Here is a 17,631-nt window from a genome sequence, read left to right as displayed (position 1 = left end):
ATTTGCCAATAAAAAAATTATATGTAACATGAAAACAGCAATTGCCTTTTCTTAATAAATAAAAAAAACTTCCTCCCCCACATTTTTTAATTTTCTAGCCTCCTTTATTACCATTTGCCAATATTTTTCCTTTTGCCTTAGAATATACTGTTTAACTTCCTCCCCCCATTGTTTCATTTTTTAGTCTTTTTTTTATTTTTTTATTTTTTATTTTTTTACCATTTGCCAATATTTTTTGTTCTTTTTTTTGTGTGCCTTAGAATATACTGTTTAACTTCCTCCCCCCATTGTTTTATTTTTTTTACAATTTGCCACTATATTTTGTTTTTTTTAGTTTGTTATCATAAGAAATGACAGTAGCAGCAGGCCTATAGCCATAATGTAAAAATGTTGCTCCAGTTCAAGAGGTGCAAGAGCCGACGTATTTTATATTTAATTCACTGGAACATGTTTATTACTTTAAATGCAGAAAAATAGAATACTTTGATAAATTGGGAAAAAAAAATATGTAACTTGAAAACAGCAATTGCCTTTTCTTAATAAAAAAAAAACTTCCTCCCCCACATTTTTTTATTTTCTAGCCTCCTTTTTTTTACCATTTGCCAATATTTTTTGTTCTTTTTTTTGCCTTAGAATATACTGTTTAACCTCCTCCCCCCATTGTTTCATTTTTTTAGTCTTTTTTTTTTTTTTTTTTACCATTTGCCAATATTTTTTTCTCTTCTTTTTTTTTTTTTTTTTGCCATTAGAATTTATATACATATAGAAATAACCAATACTACTCCAAAAATCTTTGCTTGTCCCCAAAATAATGGCGTGCATTGCTTGTCATCATAGGAAATGACAGTAGCAGTGGACCTATAGCAATCATGTAAAAAAGTTGCTCCAATTCAAGAGGTGCAAGAGCCAACATATTTTATATTTAATTCACTGGAACATGTTTATTATTTTAAAGACAGAAAAATAGAATACTTTGATTGCATTGGGGGGGGGGGGGGAATATATGTAACATGAACACAGAAATTGCCTTTTGTTAATAAAAAAGAACTTCCTCCCCCACATTTTTTCATTTTCTAGTCTCTTTTTTTACCATTTGCCATTTTTTTGTTCTTTTTTTTGCCTTAGAATATACTGTTTAACTTCCTCCCCCATTGTTTGATTTTTTTTAGTCTTTTTTTTATTTATTTTTTATTTTTTTAACATTTGCCAATATTTTTTGTTCTTTTTTTTTTGCCTTAGAATATACTGTTTAACTTCCTCCCCCCATTGTTTCATATTTTATTCTTATTATTTTTTTGTATTTTTTTTTTTACCATTTGCCAATATTTTTATTTTTTTGCCTTAGCCTTGTCTTATACTGTTTAACTTCCTCCCCCATTGTTTCATTTTTTTAGTCTTTTTTTATTATTATTATTATTGTTATTATTTTTACCATTTGCCAATATTTTTTGTTCTTTTTTTTTGCCTTAGAATATACTGTTTAACTTCCTCCCCCATTGTTTAATTTGTTAGTCTTTTTTTAAATGTATTTTTTATTTTTACCATTTGCTTATAGTGATAATGAAAAATGTTGCTCCAGTTCAAGAGGTGCAAGAGCCAACGTATTTTTTATTTAATTCACTGGAAAATGTTTATTTCTTTAATTGCAGAAAAATAGAATACTTTGATGAATTGGGGGGGAAAAAAAATGTAACATGAAAACAGCAATTGCCTTTTCTTTTTTTTTTTTATAAAAAAAAAAAATCTGTAACATATCCAAGACTTAGATTGGACTCGATGGACTTGTGTCTTTTTTCAACCTCACCTACTATGTAACTTAAAGTATATTTTCACATTTACAGCCAAATTTGGGATCCCCCCACCATATGTATATGTGTTACCATTCACGCAGCATCTTTAAAAAAAAAATCCTTACATTTCTAACTTTTCATAATTGGACATACACTGTAGGCACCTGCACTATAGCAACCAAAGCCTGGCCACCAGCGTCCTAGCAACCAGCTCAGTATTGCTGCCCTATGGTGGGCAGGTATGGACGCTCCAGCCTCAGTGCCCCCCCCCCCCCTCCAGTGCTGCCTGAGGCGGTTGACTTTGCTGTCCTTGATTGGCGGCATGCCCCTGCCTGCCCCCAATAATACAATACACACATCATATAAAGGCCACCATAGATGGGAAAGGTAATATGTTCTCATATTCCCCATGCAGAAGACTGAATGCATACAGTGAGTACAGTTTTCCCAACACATTACCTGCTGATAAGCGTGTTCGAAGGAAATCATCTTGGCCTTGTACTTATCGCGGCTGTGCTGGTTGTACTCGAAGACGCAGAATGCCGCCGCTTCTTGAACATCCTTGTCGTTCTTGTTGGAGGGTTTCCACTCGCTTTCTTCACTTTGCCCCTCATAGTTGCTGAGAGATGGGGGAGCGCACAGCAAGAATATGAGAAGAGCCCCCAGACCGGCCATGGTGGCTTCCACAATGGTTACCACTCTCTGACAGAGGTTCTGGGTGGGGGGGGGACGTGGCCATATATAACCCCCGGGAACTCCTCCCAGGATACATCGCCTCTGACCAGTTGCCGTGCCAAAGTAGGAACGTCCAACGACACGTCATCTTGGCCCGGCACCAGAGATCAGGAGGGAGGTTTAGATCATCAAACTGGCAACGTCAACACAGACATCTATCCCTTAAAGTGAACTTTACAAGGACCCAGGAAAATGAGAGGTTGAAGCAGCCTTTCTCAGCCTTTTCAACACAGAGGAACCCCTGAAATAGTTCTCCAGTCTCAGGGGAACCCCCTGCTAAAAATTAGAAATCTACAACTCATGATACATCAGTGTGATGGTCAGTGGGAAGAATGGTCCTTACACTTGTGGTCAGTGGGAAGAATGGTCCATACACTTGTGGTCAGTGGGAAGAATGGTCCTCACACTTGTGGTCAGTGGGAAGAATGGTCCCCACACTTGTGGTCATTGGGAAGAATGGTCCTTACACTTGTGGTCAGTGGGAAGAATGGTCCATACACTTGTGGTCAGTGGGAAGAATGGTCCTCACACTTGTGGTCAGTGGGAAGAATGGTCCTCACACTTGTGGTCAGTGGGAAGAATGGTCCCCACACTTGTGGTCATTGGGAAGAATGGTCCTCACACTTGTGGTCATTGGGAAGAATGGTCCTCACACTTGTGGTCATTGGGAAGAATGGTCCTCACACTTGTGGTCAGTGGGAAGAATGGTCCTCACACTTGTGGTCAGTGGGAAGAATGGTCCTCACACTTGTGGTCAGTGGGAAGAATGGTCCCCACACTTGTGGTCATTGGGAAGAATGGTCCTTACACTTGTGGTCAGTGGGAAGAATGGTCCTTACACTTGTGGTCAGTGGGAAGAATGGTCCCCACACTTGTGGTCATTGGGAAGAATGGTCCTTACACTTGTGGTCAGTGGGAAGAATGGTCCTCACACTTGTGGTCAGTGGGAAGAATGGTCCCCACACTTGTGGTCATTGGGAAGAATGGTCCTTACACTTGTGGTCAGTGGGAAGAATGGTCCTTACACTTGTGGTCAGTGGGAAGAATGGTCCTTACACTTGTGGTCAGTGGGAAGAATGGTCCTTACACTTGTGGTCAGTGGGAAGAATGGTCCTTACACTTGTGGTCATTGGGAAGAATGGTCCTTACACTTGTGGTCAGTGGGAAGAATGGTCTTTACACTTGTGGTCAGTGGGAAGAATGGTCCTTACACTTGTGGTCATTGGGAAGAATGGTCCTTACACTTGTGGTCATTGGGAAGAATGGTCCTCACACTTGTGGTCATTGGGAAGAATAGTCCTTACACTTGTGGTCATTGGGAAGAATGGTCCTCACACTTGTGGTCATTGGGAAGAATGGTCCTCACACTTGTGGTCATTGGGAAGAATAGTCCTTACACTTGTGGTCATTGGGAAGAATGGTCCTCACACTTGTGGTCATTGGGAAGAATGGTCCTTACACTTGTGGTCATTGGGAAGAATGGTCCTTACACTTGTGGTCATTGGGAAGAATGGTCCTCACACTTGTGGTCATTGGGAAGAATAGTCCTTACACTTGTGGTCATTGGGAAGAATGGTCCTCACACTTGTGGTCATTGGGAAGAATGGTCCTTACACTTGTGGTCATTGGGAAGAATAGTCCTTACACTTGTGGTCATTGGGAAGAATGGTCCTCACACTTGTGGTCATTGGGAAGAATGGTCCTTACACTTGTGGTCATTGGGAAGAATGGTCCTTACACTTGTGGTCATTGGGAAGAATGGTCCTCACACTTGTGGTCATTGGGAAGAATGATCCTTACACTTGTGGTCAGTGGGAAGAATGGTCCTTACACTTGTGGTCATTGGGAAGAATGGTCCTCACACTTGTGGTCATTGGGAAGAATGGTCCTCACACTTGTGGTCAGTGGGAAGAATGGTCCTTACACTTGTGGTCAGTGGGAAGAATGGTCCTTACACTTGTGGTCATTGGGAAGAATGGTCCTCACACTTGTGGTCAGTGGGAAGAATGGTCCTTACACTTGTGTTCATTGGGAAGAATGGTCCTCACACTTGTGGTCATTGGGAAGAATGGTCCTTACACTTGTTGTCATTGGGAAGAATGGTCCTTACACTTGTGGTCATTGGGAAGAATAGTCCTCACACTTGTGGTCATTGGGAAGAATGGTCCTTACACTTGTGGTCATTGGAAAGAATGGTCCTTACACTTGTGGTCATTGGGAAGAATGGTCCTCACACTTGTGGTCATTGGGAAGAATGGTCCTCACACTTGTGGTCATTGGGAAGAATGGTCCTCACACTTGTGGTCATTGGGAAGAATAGTCCTCACACTTGTGGTCATTGGGAAGAATGGTCCTTACACTTGTGGTCAGTGGGAAGAATGGTCCTTACACTTGTGGTCATTGGGAAGAATGGTCCTTACACTTGTGGTCATTGGGAAGTATGGTCCTCACACTTGTTGTCATTGGGAAGAATGGTCCTTACACTTGTTGTCATTGGGAAGAATGGTCCTTTCCTTACACTTGTTGTCATTGGGAAGAATGGTCCTCACACTTGTTGTCATTGGGAAGAATGGTCCTCACACTTGTTGTCATTGGGAAGAATGGTCCTCACACTTGTTGTCATTGGGAAGAATGGTCCTTACACTTGTTGTCATTGGGAAGAATGGTCCTCACACTTGTTGTCATTGGGAAGAATGGTCCTCACACTTGTTGTCAGTGGGAAGAATGGTCCTCACACTTGTTGTCATTGGGAAGAATGGTCCTTACACTTGTGGTCATTGGGAAGAATGGTCCTTACACTTGTTGTCATTGGGAAGAATGGTCCTCACACTTGTTGTCATTGGGAAGAATGGTCCTCACACTTGTTGTCATTGGGAAGAATGGTCCTCACACTTGTTGTCATTGGGAAGAATGGTCCTTACACTTGTTGTCATTGGGAAGAATGGTCCTCACACTTGTTGTCATTGGGAAGAATGGTCCTCACACTTGTTGTCAGTGGGAAGAATGGTCCTCACACTTGTTGTCATTGGGAAGAATGGTCCTTACACTTGTGGTCATTGGGAAGAATGGTCCTTACACTTGTGGTCATTGGGAAGAATGGTCCTTACACTTGTGGTCAGTGGGAAGAATTACTTCCTTACAGATAGCTAAAAAGATCAATGGTGTGAGTGGGGCTTTAAAAACAATCTAAGTGCAAATATTCCATGCGCTTGTAAAAAATTATATACAGTCAGGTCCATAAATATTGGGACGATGACACAGTTCTAATCTTTTTGGCTCTATACACCACCACAATGAAGATGTGCTTTAACTGAAGACTTTCAGCTTTAATTTGAGGGTCTTTACATCCAAATCAGGGGAACGGTGTAGGAATTGAGGCACATATACAAACCGTTGTAAATTCCTACACCGTTCACCTGATTTGGATGTAAAGACCCTCAAATTAAAGCTGAAAGTCTTCAGTTAAAGCACATCTTCATCGTGGTGGTGTATAGAGCCAAAAAGATTAGAATTGTGTTGATGTCCCAATATTTATGGACCTGACTGAATACAGTGGAACCTTGGTTTGCCAGTAACGCGGTTTACGAGCGTTTCACAATATGAGCTATTATTTAATTTTTTTTAAAATCCTGACTCGATTTACGAGCATTGTCTTGCAAGACGAGCAGAATTCAAGCCGCTGGTGTGTGCATTGCCGTATGTGGCCAGAGGTCCGGGGGCGCTGGTGGCTCCCAGCGCTTCGTGGAGAACTCAGCGCCCCCGCACCTCTGGCCACATGGGCTACTGCATAAACTGGCGGCCCCACACCTCTGGCCACATACAGTACTGCATACACCAGCAGTGGCTGTGGAACGGATTATCTGAGTTTCCATTGTTTCCTATGGGCAAACTCACTTTGATATACAAGTGTTTTGGATTACAAGCATTCTTCTGGAACAAATTATGCTCGCAATCCAAGGTATTACTGTACAATCTCGCAATACGTGTCCATTGTGCTTCTTTCCAAAGAAATATAAAACAATCTTGTGTGAAAAAAGTGCTCCAAACAATATCTTGCACCTCGGTGTACCACCACCTCTCAATTTGGCCCCTTCCCACAAGATTAGACCTAAGGTCTAAAAACACTTGTCCCGGTAGCTGGAGGGTTGCTCCACATATATCTTTAAACCAACTTGTACTATGTATATATCGCTCAAATGGCAAAGCTCCAATCACCATCAATGCCGGAAAACACACTACCAGGGCGTGATGGCGTCACGTGGCCCCGCTTGCTGCTGCGTTTCGTCACGTGACAATAACCTAATTATAGGAAAGGTTAGATTGTTATATTTTACCTGATGATGTTCAACCTGCCTGTTGCCAACCATTGTTTTTTTTTTTAAATGTAAATGTTATATGGTCCCTGGAGACTCAAAGTGCTGTGTCTGTTGTTGGGGCAGCCATCTTGAGCATGCTTGCAGTATACCATGTTTTATTAGGGCAAATTTTAGATGGGAGACAATTAACTGGGATGTCTTAAGGAGTGTGGGAAAACCTATGCAAGCACGGAGAACGTGCAAACTTCATGCAGATAGTTTCCTAACCAGGCCGCAAAACAAGAACCCCACCAGTGCAAGGCACTGGACTGGATTGTACTGGAACTGGACTGTCTGGCCTGACTACTCTTTTGCCTGCCCCATCTGTAAGTAGGTGCAGTTAGCTAGTCAGCCAGTAGGTGGCTCAGTCCAAAAATAGTGTATAATAGGGAATTATTTAAGTTAGGTCCCCTTTTAGAAATAGTGATGCAATGCAGAGGTGTCAAACTAAATTTCATTGTGGGCCACATCAGCATTATGGTTGCCCTCAAAGGATCGTACAGAATGCCAGGTCCAGGAGTACATTACATACAGAGTGCAGAGTTCAGGAGTAATTTTGTGGGATTTCAGTATCCAATAAGCTATACCTTCCTCCCCAACATGGATGCCTGGAGCCCACAACGGGGGGGGGGGCAAATTGGTCCTCAATGGTCTCCTGCCAGACTGAAGTAATGGCACGGTGCCACATACAGGTCGATGGATATACTGCAGCCCAACACCTGCCTACAAAAGTTTAAAGCTGGAACAAATGGGATGTTTTTCCTATGCAACAATGACTTTATTATTAGTGCTCCAGTATCTCCAGTTTTTCATGGTTCCCTTTCAAGCAGTGCAGATTTCAAGGTGAGATATGGGGGTCTTCTTGACTCCTTCTCACATTTGTGACCTCCTGACCAGAACTGAAAAAATACATGCTGTTGCTTGCCTATTGGTTTTCCTTTAAGAGCTAGATCATTTTTGGCATGGGGTGTAGTTAGAGAACACAGCACCGGTGTTCTGGCAGATAGTGTCCGGCCATCATATAGTGTCCACATGTGCAGTACGGGGCAGAAGAAGCTTCGGAAAATCTCAGAAGCTGAACGGCGCCTGCGCCGTGAGTGGAGGTGGTAGCCCCACCATCCAAGCGGACATAGGGTTCGGAAAATTACAGGGCCCCTCGCGGCCGAGCTTTGGGCTCGGCCTCGCTGTGCTCGGCTCTTTTATATTCCTACTCTATGTCCACTTGGATGGTGGGGATAGAACCTGGACTCACGGCGCAGGCGCCGTTCATCCTCGGCTATTTTCGGAATCTGTGTTGCTGTGTACTGCGCATGCGCAGTACACAGCGGACACTATCCGATGGGGGACCTTATATGATGGGACACCAGCTCCATGTGTCCAGTAACACAGAAATATAAAGACAAACACAACAGGCAGATTATTGTAGGCTAAAAGGAACTAAAAAGCCCACCACCAAAATACTGTGGCCCCCCATCACTATTCTCTAATTAAATATACAGTACGGGCCTGCGGGCGGCTCCCCATGTCTTACTACCAAGAAACAATCGTTTCCATAACTTGCATGGTTCTCCCGATGGCTTGCATCCAGATACAGTTGTATGGAAGCTGGACATCTGACTATTCCTGGTAATATCCGTGCTATAAATCAGCAGTTGGAGATGAATAAGGTCAGAGAAACAAAGGAGCAAAGAACAAAGGGCACAGCGACCTTCATGCATTAAAAACCATATAATTTATACCCAAAATCAATAATAATATACCTATTATGAAATAAATGCTATTGTTTTTAATGCACAGAGGTCACTGTGCTCCTTTGTTCTCTTGTTTCTCTGAATTTAGCTCATGGGCCGTCTTAGTCCTCTTCTTTAAGGCACATGACCCCCTAGGTATTTAACTACTTCAATACCAAGGGGCACTTATACACCTCCCTGCCCCGACCAATTTTGAGCTTTCAGCGATGTCACGTTTTGAATGACAATTGCGCGGTCATGCTACTCTGTACCCAAATGACATTTTTATCATTTTTTTCCCACAAATAGAGCTTTCTTTTGGTGGTATTTGATCACCTCTACGGTTTTTATTTTTTGCTAAACAAATAAAAAAAGAGCGAATTTTTTTTAAAAAAATATGTTTTTTTTTGTTTCAGTTTCAAAACTTTGTAAATAAGTAAGTTTTCTCCTTCACTGATGGGGCTGCACTGACGGGCGCTGATAAGTCGGCACTGATGGGCACCGATGAGGTGGCACCAATGAAGTGCCACTGATGAGGTGGCATTGATGGGCACTGATATGTGGCACTGATAGGCGGCACTGATAGGTGCCCAAAGCACCTTGTCCCCATGTTGATGGGGACAAGGGCCTCATCCCCACAACCCTTGCCCGGTGGTTGTGGGGGTCGGCGGGCAGTGGGCTTATCGGAATCTGGAAGCCCTCTTTAACAAGGGGACCCCCAGATCCCGGCCCCCCCTAAATGGTACAAATGTACCCCTACCATTTGACAAAAAAAGTATCAAAATGTTACAAAAAAAAACACATGAAGTCCATTCCTCTTCTTCTCTCCGCCGACAGACCGAAAAAAAAATGTAATGTACCCGGGTGACCCTGACCCCCTCTGATGAACGGGGACCTTCCCCGTAGCATCTGAGGGGGGTGAAGAAGCCATTGGGAAGTCCCCATGCGTCAGAAGGGGGGGGCGGGTCACCTGGGTATGTCACTGTGTGGCCCCACCCTCAGTTATAAAAGAACTGTCACCTGAGAGGACGGTCATTACGGCGGGTCGGTGGCGATGTGCAGGGTTTTAATCCGGTCCGTCAGCAAAGCGAGAGAAGATGAATGGACTTCGTGGGATGGGGGGGCCGGGATCTGGGGGTCCCCTTGTTAAAGGGGCTTCCAGATTCCAACCCGGGCAAGGGTTGTGGGGATGAGGCCCTTGTCCCCATCAACATGGGGACAAGGTGCTTTGGGGGCTACCCCAAAGCACCCTCCCCATGTTGAGGGCATGTGGCCTGGTACGGTTCAGGGGGGTGCTCTCTCGCCCCCCCCCCCCCTTCCTTGTTCTTTGGGGTATATGTACCTTCCCTTCTGCCCATAGTGCTAAGCACAAATGTGGAGGTACTATCAAAAAAATGCACCCACTTCTGAGCAAATTCAGCGCTGCTATGAAGGCTCAACCTGATGCTAAGTAAACGTGCCCTGGGAATGCCTGTGTCACCAACACTCACATGCCTCCATCTGCTCTGTATCCCTCCATCAGCTGAATGCACCTGCAAAAGGTGTACTTATAGCCTACACAGTCCCTGCATTGTGAACATTGAAGCACGTCAACGCTGTGCTAAGCCCTGCCCCCCTCCCTCCGACTTCCCACCGCCCCCCATTCTTTTAAAAAAAAAATGCTTTCCCAACTGGATCGGTACGGGGGGGGACGGGCTGGGGCAGAGGAGAGGAGGAGAGCTGCTGGAAAAGAACCGCTGTGCTATGGTGGTGGCAGCGCAAGCGGCGCGGCATACCTCCGACTGGTCCACGCTCCCTTGGCCTCCTGGAGAGAGAGAAATACCTCTGTTCAGGTGGGGGATGTCTGAAAGAAAAGTCCCCCTTCCAACATCTTACCTGACACTTGGGACTGGAGGAAGCGTGCAGCTTGTACTGACACAGAGCGAGATCTGACGAGCATGGAACAGGTATGTGCTCTTGACAGCTCCCGGTGGCGACTTTAGGCATGACAACATTTACTTAACCACTTTCAGACCGGACCATTTTGCTGGCCAATGACCAGAGGTCTTTTTACAATTTGGCACTGCGCTGCTTTAACTGGTAATTGCGCGGTCATGCAATGTTGTACCCAAACAAAATTTGCGTCCTTTTTTGTCCCACAAATAGAGCTTTCTTTTAAAGGTATTTGACTGACTCTGCGATTTTTATTTTTTGCGATATAAACGTAAAAAGACCGCAAATTTTGAAAAATAATGATATTTTCTACTTTTTGTTATTAGAAAAATCCAATAAACTCAATTTTAGTCATACATTTAGGCCAAAATGTATTCAGCCACATGTCTTTGGTAAAAAAAAAGTCAATAATTGTATATTTATTGGTTTGCGCAAAAGTTGTCACATCTACAAACTAAGGTACGTTTTCTGGAATTTACGCAGCTTTTAGTTTACGACTGCCTATCTCATTTCTTGAGGTGCTAAAATGGCAGGGCAGTACAAAACCCCCCCAAATGACCCCATTTTGGAAAGTAGACCCCCTAAGGAAATTGATAAGAGGCATGTTGAGCCCATTGAATATTTTATTTTTTTTGCCTCAAGCGATTGAATAATGACAAAAAAAAAGATTTTTTTTTTTTTTTACACAAAGTTGTCACTAAATGATATATTGCTCACACATGCTATGGGCATATGTGAAATGACACCCCAAAATAAATTCTGCTGCTTCTCCTGAGTACGGGGATACCACATATGTGGGACTTTTTGGGAGCCTAGCCGCGTACGGGGCCCCGAAAACCAAGCACCGCCTTCAGGCTTTCTAAGGGCGTAAATTTTTGATTTCACTTCTCACTACCTATTACAGTTTTGAAGGCCATAAAATGCCAAGATGGCACAAAACCCCCACAAATGACCCCATTTTAGAAAGTAGACACCCCAAGCTATTTGCTGAGAGGCATGTTGAGTCTATGGAATATTTTATATTTTGCCACAAGTTGCGGGAAAATTACAAACTTTTTTTTTTTTTTTCACAAAGTTGTCACTAAATGATATATTGCTCACGCATGCCATGGGCATATGTGAAATGACACCCCAAAATAAATTCTGCTGCTTCTCCTGAGTACGGGGATACCACATATGTGGGACTTTTTGGGAGCCTAGCCGCGTACGGGGCCCCGAAAACCAAGCACCGCCTTCAGGCTTTCTAAGGGCGTAAATTTTTGATTTCACTCCTCACTACCTATTACAGTTTTGAAGGCCATAAAATGCCAAGATGGCACAAAACCCCCACAAATGACCCCATTTTAGAAAGTAGACACCCCAAGCTATTTGCTGAGAGGCATGTTGAGTCTATGGAATATTTTATATTTTGCCACAAGTTGCGGGAAAATAACAAACTTTTTTTTTTTTTTTCACAAAGTTGTCACTAAATGATATATTGCTCACGCATGCCATGGGCATATGTAAAATGACACCCCAAAATAAATTCTGCTGCTTCTCCTGAGTACGGGGATACCACATATGTGGGACTTTTTGGGAGCCTAGCCGCGTACGGGGCCCCGAAAACCAAGCACCGCCTTCAGGCTTTCTAAGGGCGTTACAGTTTTGAAGGCCATAAAATGCCAAGATGGCACAAACCCCCCCCAAATGACCCCATTTTGGAAAGTAGACACCCCTAAATTTAGGGGTACACTAGTGAGACTAGGCAATAAATGGCGGGTGCCCTGAAACTATAAAAAAATAACTAACCAACCAGCGTCACCTGTAACAGTTATATGGTGATCACTGGTGAAAGGGTTAACTAGGGGGCAATCAGGGGGCTTTATGCGGTAGTATATGGGGGTCCCTGGCGCTATAAAAAGCTGCGGCGAACCTAAATACCTACCTGCCTAACTAGCGTCACCTGTGACACTAATACAGCGATCAGAAAAACGATCGCTTATTAGGCTGGGTTCACACTGGAGCGATGCGGGAACGCCACGAATCCGCGGCGGGTTCCCGCATCGCATGCCTCCCGGCGGCAGTTCACACTGCCCTATGCGAACTGCTGGGAGTGTCAGTGAAATGTTAATGACACCCCCAGATCAGTTCGCATATCGCAGTGCGATCTACAAACTCGGATCGCATGGTGTGAACACCCATGCGATCCGATTCTGCTGCGGACCAAAAAAAGGGTCCTGTGTGAATTTGCGGCGGGTGCGGCGCGAATTCAGCCATACTATCTGCATGGCTGAACTCGAATCGCACAGAGATCGGATGTGATTTGCACTGCAGTGCGGTGCGAATCACATCCGTTCTCATAAACCGCTGCAATGTGAACCCAGCCTTAGTGACACTGGCGACGGGGGGTGATCACGGGTTAAACCTTTATTGGGGGGGTTAGGGGGGTACCTTAGAACTAAAAGGGGCTAACCCTAACTGCCCTAACAGTTATTACAGTCACAAATGACACCCAGGGCCGGATTAACATAGGGGCTATTGGAGCTGCAGCTCCAGGCCCCTTTCTCAAGATAGGCCCATTTGCCCAAAAAAAAAAAAAAAAAAAAAATTTTTTTTTTTTTTAAAGATAGACTTGTACGAGGATTGTAGCTCGGCAATCAGTCACAGAGACCCCACATTTGGGGGGTAGGTAGCTTAAGACCCACTCCAGCACTGGTTAAAATATGGGGCTGCTATCATCTATGGATACGGGGCTCCTTGCGCAGACTGTCATAAGCTACATACAGAGCGGTCAGTATAAATACAAGCTGGAACACTCTGCAGCAGACTCAGAGGATGAACTCACAGAGCTTATAATAATTATTTTTATATTACTTATGATAATTAACCCCTTGCCACCCAGGCCCATTCTGAGACTTCTCTCCTACATGTAAAAATCATCATTTTTTTATGCTACAAAATGACTCAGAACCCCAAGCATTATATATTGTTTTAGCAGACACCCTATGGAATAAAATGGTGGTCTTTGAAATGTTACACGATATTTGCGCAGCAATTTTTCAAATGTTTCATTCATTAAAAAAAAACGCTAAAGTTAGCACGATTTTTTGTTGTGTACTAAGCGATGCTTTACATTTTTTTACAGGTTACATGTTTAGAGTTACAGAGGAGGTCTAGTGCTAGAATTCTTGCTCTCACAGTAACGATGGTGGCGTATGCAACCTGTGTGTATCTGGCTCTGATACTAACCAGTGCCTACCCAGGGACTGACTAGTATCTCTCCCCAGCCTGTGCCCGCACACCCTCTCACCCGCTGACCTGTGAATGGGGCAATCACTCCCGCAGTGTTATTGTGTTCTGCCAGTGAATACGATTAGTGTTGCTAACTATAGCTGGCAGCACTGATTGTTTTGGGGAAAACCTGACAGGCTGGTTGTACTCAAGTCGGTTAATAGGTTGACTTGTGTAAAACCAGCTAGCCCATACATAGATCAACTATGGCTGGTCTCTGCTCAATTAGTGTAATTTCAATCCATGTATGGCCCGCTTAAGCACTACGCAGTCCCTAAACATCCTTCCAAAAACCTTTACATTTTTCATTCCCAGATTACTTCATCCTCCTCTCCTATACATAGTGCCCACTGTCATACTCTCCACAATTCTCTCCTATACATAGTGCCCACTGTCATATCCTCCACACTACTCTCCAATACATAGTGCCCACTGTCATACTCTCCACAATTCTCTCCTATACATAGTGCCCGCTGTCATATCCTCCACACTACTCTCCAATACATAGTGCCCACTGTCATACCCCCCATACTCCTCTCCTATACATAGTGCCCACTGTCATACCCTCCCTCCACACTCCTCTCCTGTAATTACTGCTTACTGTCCTACTCTCCACACTTCTCTCCTGTACATAGGGCCCACTGTCATACCCTCCACACTCCTGTAGATATTGCTCACTGTCATACCCTCCACACTCTTCTTTTCTACATAGTGCCCAATGTCATACCCCCTACACTCCTCTGCTGTGCATACTGCCCACTGTCATACCCTACACACTCCTCTCCTGTACATAGTGCCTTCTGCCATACCCTCTGCACTCCTCTCATGTACATAGTGCCCACTGTTAGACCCTCAACATTCCTCTCCCTCACCTGCACATACTTCCCACTTTTATACCATCCATACTCCTCCCCTATGCCTCTTACCCAAAAAAACTGTTCTTTAAAATTATACTGAATATCCTCAATGTTACCAGCTCTAGAATGGGCACTTTTGTTAGTTCAACTAAAGGAAATCTCACAGTCCTCATATTTGTTCTGCCCCATTATTAGTACTTATTTAATTTTGTAATTACTATTGTGATGTATAGAGGAACACGGGGATGTCAGCTACTCCAGATATAGCACTTGTAAAAAAGCGTTCCTGAAAATATTTTTGAAATGTTGACAACTATGTACTTAGGCACTGCCCAAGGGCCACAGGTAGGGGGCCCCATGACAGGCGCCTGTGATATTAAAGTGGTAGTAAACTTTTCTAACATTACTACTTTTTAGAGGTCCTGGGGTAGGTTATGCCACAATGTACAATTATGCCCAGCATATTAGCACATTAGGGTACACTTACCTGTCAGACTGAGCCCTCCAGTGCTGTGCTGTGATCAATCTGGCGGGGCCCGAGCACTTCCATCTTCACCCGGTCTTCCTTCTGGGTTCTGTGCCTTCGGACACTTGCCTTGGCCAGGCTGCTTTCGTGTCATTCCCACACATGCTCATGTGCATCCTCTCCCTCCCATCCCCCCCCTTACCCCTCACACCTCTTTCATCCCCTTTCTCCCTCTCTCTCTCTAATTTAATTTGTTATAACAAAAATAGTTTGCATTTTTATTTATTTATTGTTTATAAAAGGCCCCACAAAAATCTTCAGCACCAGGCACACGAAGTTCTTAATCTGGCCCTGATGACACCAATGCAAAAAAAAAAAAAAATGCAATTGGTGTCACTGTGACTGGGGGGCAGGGGTAATTGGGGGGGTGATCGGGGGGTGAAGGGGGGGTGTGAGTGTGCCTGGCATGTTCTACTGTGTAGTGTCGTGTTGGTGCAACTCACCGATCCTCTCTCCTCGGTGCCGGAACGAAAAATACCGACACGGAGGAGATATTACATCACTTCCTCTGCCTGTGTTTACATTACAGGAGAGGAAGTGATGTCACGGAGCATTTCCATTCGTCGGGAGCGATCGCGAGGGGGTGGCCATGAATGAATGGCCGCCCCCTCATCCCGGATCGCTCCCGAACGAATACCGACCGCCGCAGGCACCGGGGGGGGCCCAATCGGGCCCCCCACCCGCGGGAAGGCAGGGACGTACAGGTACGCCCATATGCCTGCCCGTGCCATTCTGTCGACGTATATCGTTGTGCGGCGGTCGGCAAGTGGTTAAAGGAGAAAGCCCATAAGAATTAGAAAATTCCTTAGGAATCTCCACTTACCTTATATCCAGCTGCAGGGTTCTGTGGTAAACCAGACAGGCCCCAATATTCACCACTCACGGTGGGCTCCGTTTAAAAAACCTTCAAGGACCGGGGGCCACTTTTTATCGGGGGTTCCACACCCTTGGACCCGTAAAGCACCCCGCCAGGAAATATGGCTGAAAAAAACCAAGCACTGGATCCCGGGGTCCAGCTCTCTAAAAAGAGAAGTGTTACAGGCAAAACCTTGTTTTTTCCACCACGAGACCCGGGTACCATTCAATTCGGCCTACAAAGACACTTTGAATGGATCCGTTTGCATAGCTTGCCCCAGCAAAGGAATATTCCAGTGGAGCTCAGCCTACCACATCTTTACTCGTGACCAACACCTAAGACACTGGTGAAAAAACTGGGGTACTCCAAGTAAGGGTAAGGGTTATATAGGGAGCTAAATATCCTGTCTAGGGTGTGCCAGTGTCCATCACCTAAAGGTGCCTATATGACCCATACAGTAATTACTGTGGCTCTGTTTCCCGTGATGTACGATTAGGAAAGGGAAGTTACTGCTTTAAATAATTTATAATTATAAAAGGTAATATACCGATTTAAATCATTTATAATTATTATTTTAGATAAATTTAATACAAATAAATATTATTATGTAGCAGGGAGCTGGCTATCTTACCTGCAGTATTATAAGACACTCTGCAACATTGTGAGTTTCCCTCTAGTGCCAGCTAAGACTCTGTGTCATCACATCCTGTCAGCAGAGTGATTACCACCAGGGAGCAAAGCATTAAGGGAATTGTAGTTCCAGGACTCAAGTTTCACATTCAGATTTAACTGTATGGAACTGCAAGAGCCAGCATGCTCTGGAGAAGAGGAACTAAAGACTCCATCTTGCTTTGCTGAGAGATTTTCAGAGAGCATAAGGTGGAGGAAGAGATCAGACCTAAGGCAGAGGTACTGCCTCCTAGGTGATTTCACTACGCCATGTAGGCATCCGCCACCAGTCGGGACATCCAGCCTGAGAGAAGGGATCCCAGGTACACATCCAAGCACACCTGCACCGACGGTGCCGTGTTCCAGTGTCAGGTGACCAGTCGGGTCGCCAGGAGAGCCTTGACCTACAGGATTGGGTGAGAGGGCTTTTGCCTATTTGCAGGAAACAGACGCTGCACCACAGAAGACGTTAAATGGACACTGTATACAGACATCATTGCTGTTAGTCATCTTGCTGACACTTGTAGTGCCACAGGGCTAAAGGATAAGGACATCCATTTCCAGGGACACTGTATACAGACACCATTGTCCTTTCACCTTGCTAAGAAAGATCTGCATTCTTAACTTGATAATCTGGGCTGGTTGTGTTGTTAGGCCCTGCACAGGAGTTTAAGTGCACCAATTAAAGTGGCTATCTGAAGACACAAAGTCTTATATTTCCGTCAAAAGGACTGAAGTTACTAGTGCCACACGGACCCGCACACACATATTCCGGGCTCTGAATATGCATTGGGTGTGTGTGTGTGGGGGGGGGGGGGGGCAGTTTATCTAGGAGGTTAAGCCATTGCATGTTGATTTGAATAAAGTGTTTGAGGTTGGGCCTGTGGTGTCAGGGGACAGAAGAGAGAGGT

The sequence above is a fragment of the Lithobates pipiens genome, unplaced genomic scaffold (genome assembly GCF_037356315.1).
Source record: "Lithobates pipiens isolate NorthernLeopardFrog02 unplaced genomic scaffold, aLitPip1_a1.2 Scaffold_94, whole genome shotgun sequence".
Taxonomy (NCBI): domain Eukaryota; kingdom Metazoa; phylum Chordata; class Amphibia; order Anura; family Ranidae; genus Lithobates; species Lithobates pipiens.
The sequence above is the reverse complement of the archived record's forward strand: the minus strand, read 5'-3'. Positions refer to the sequence as shown.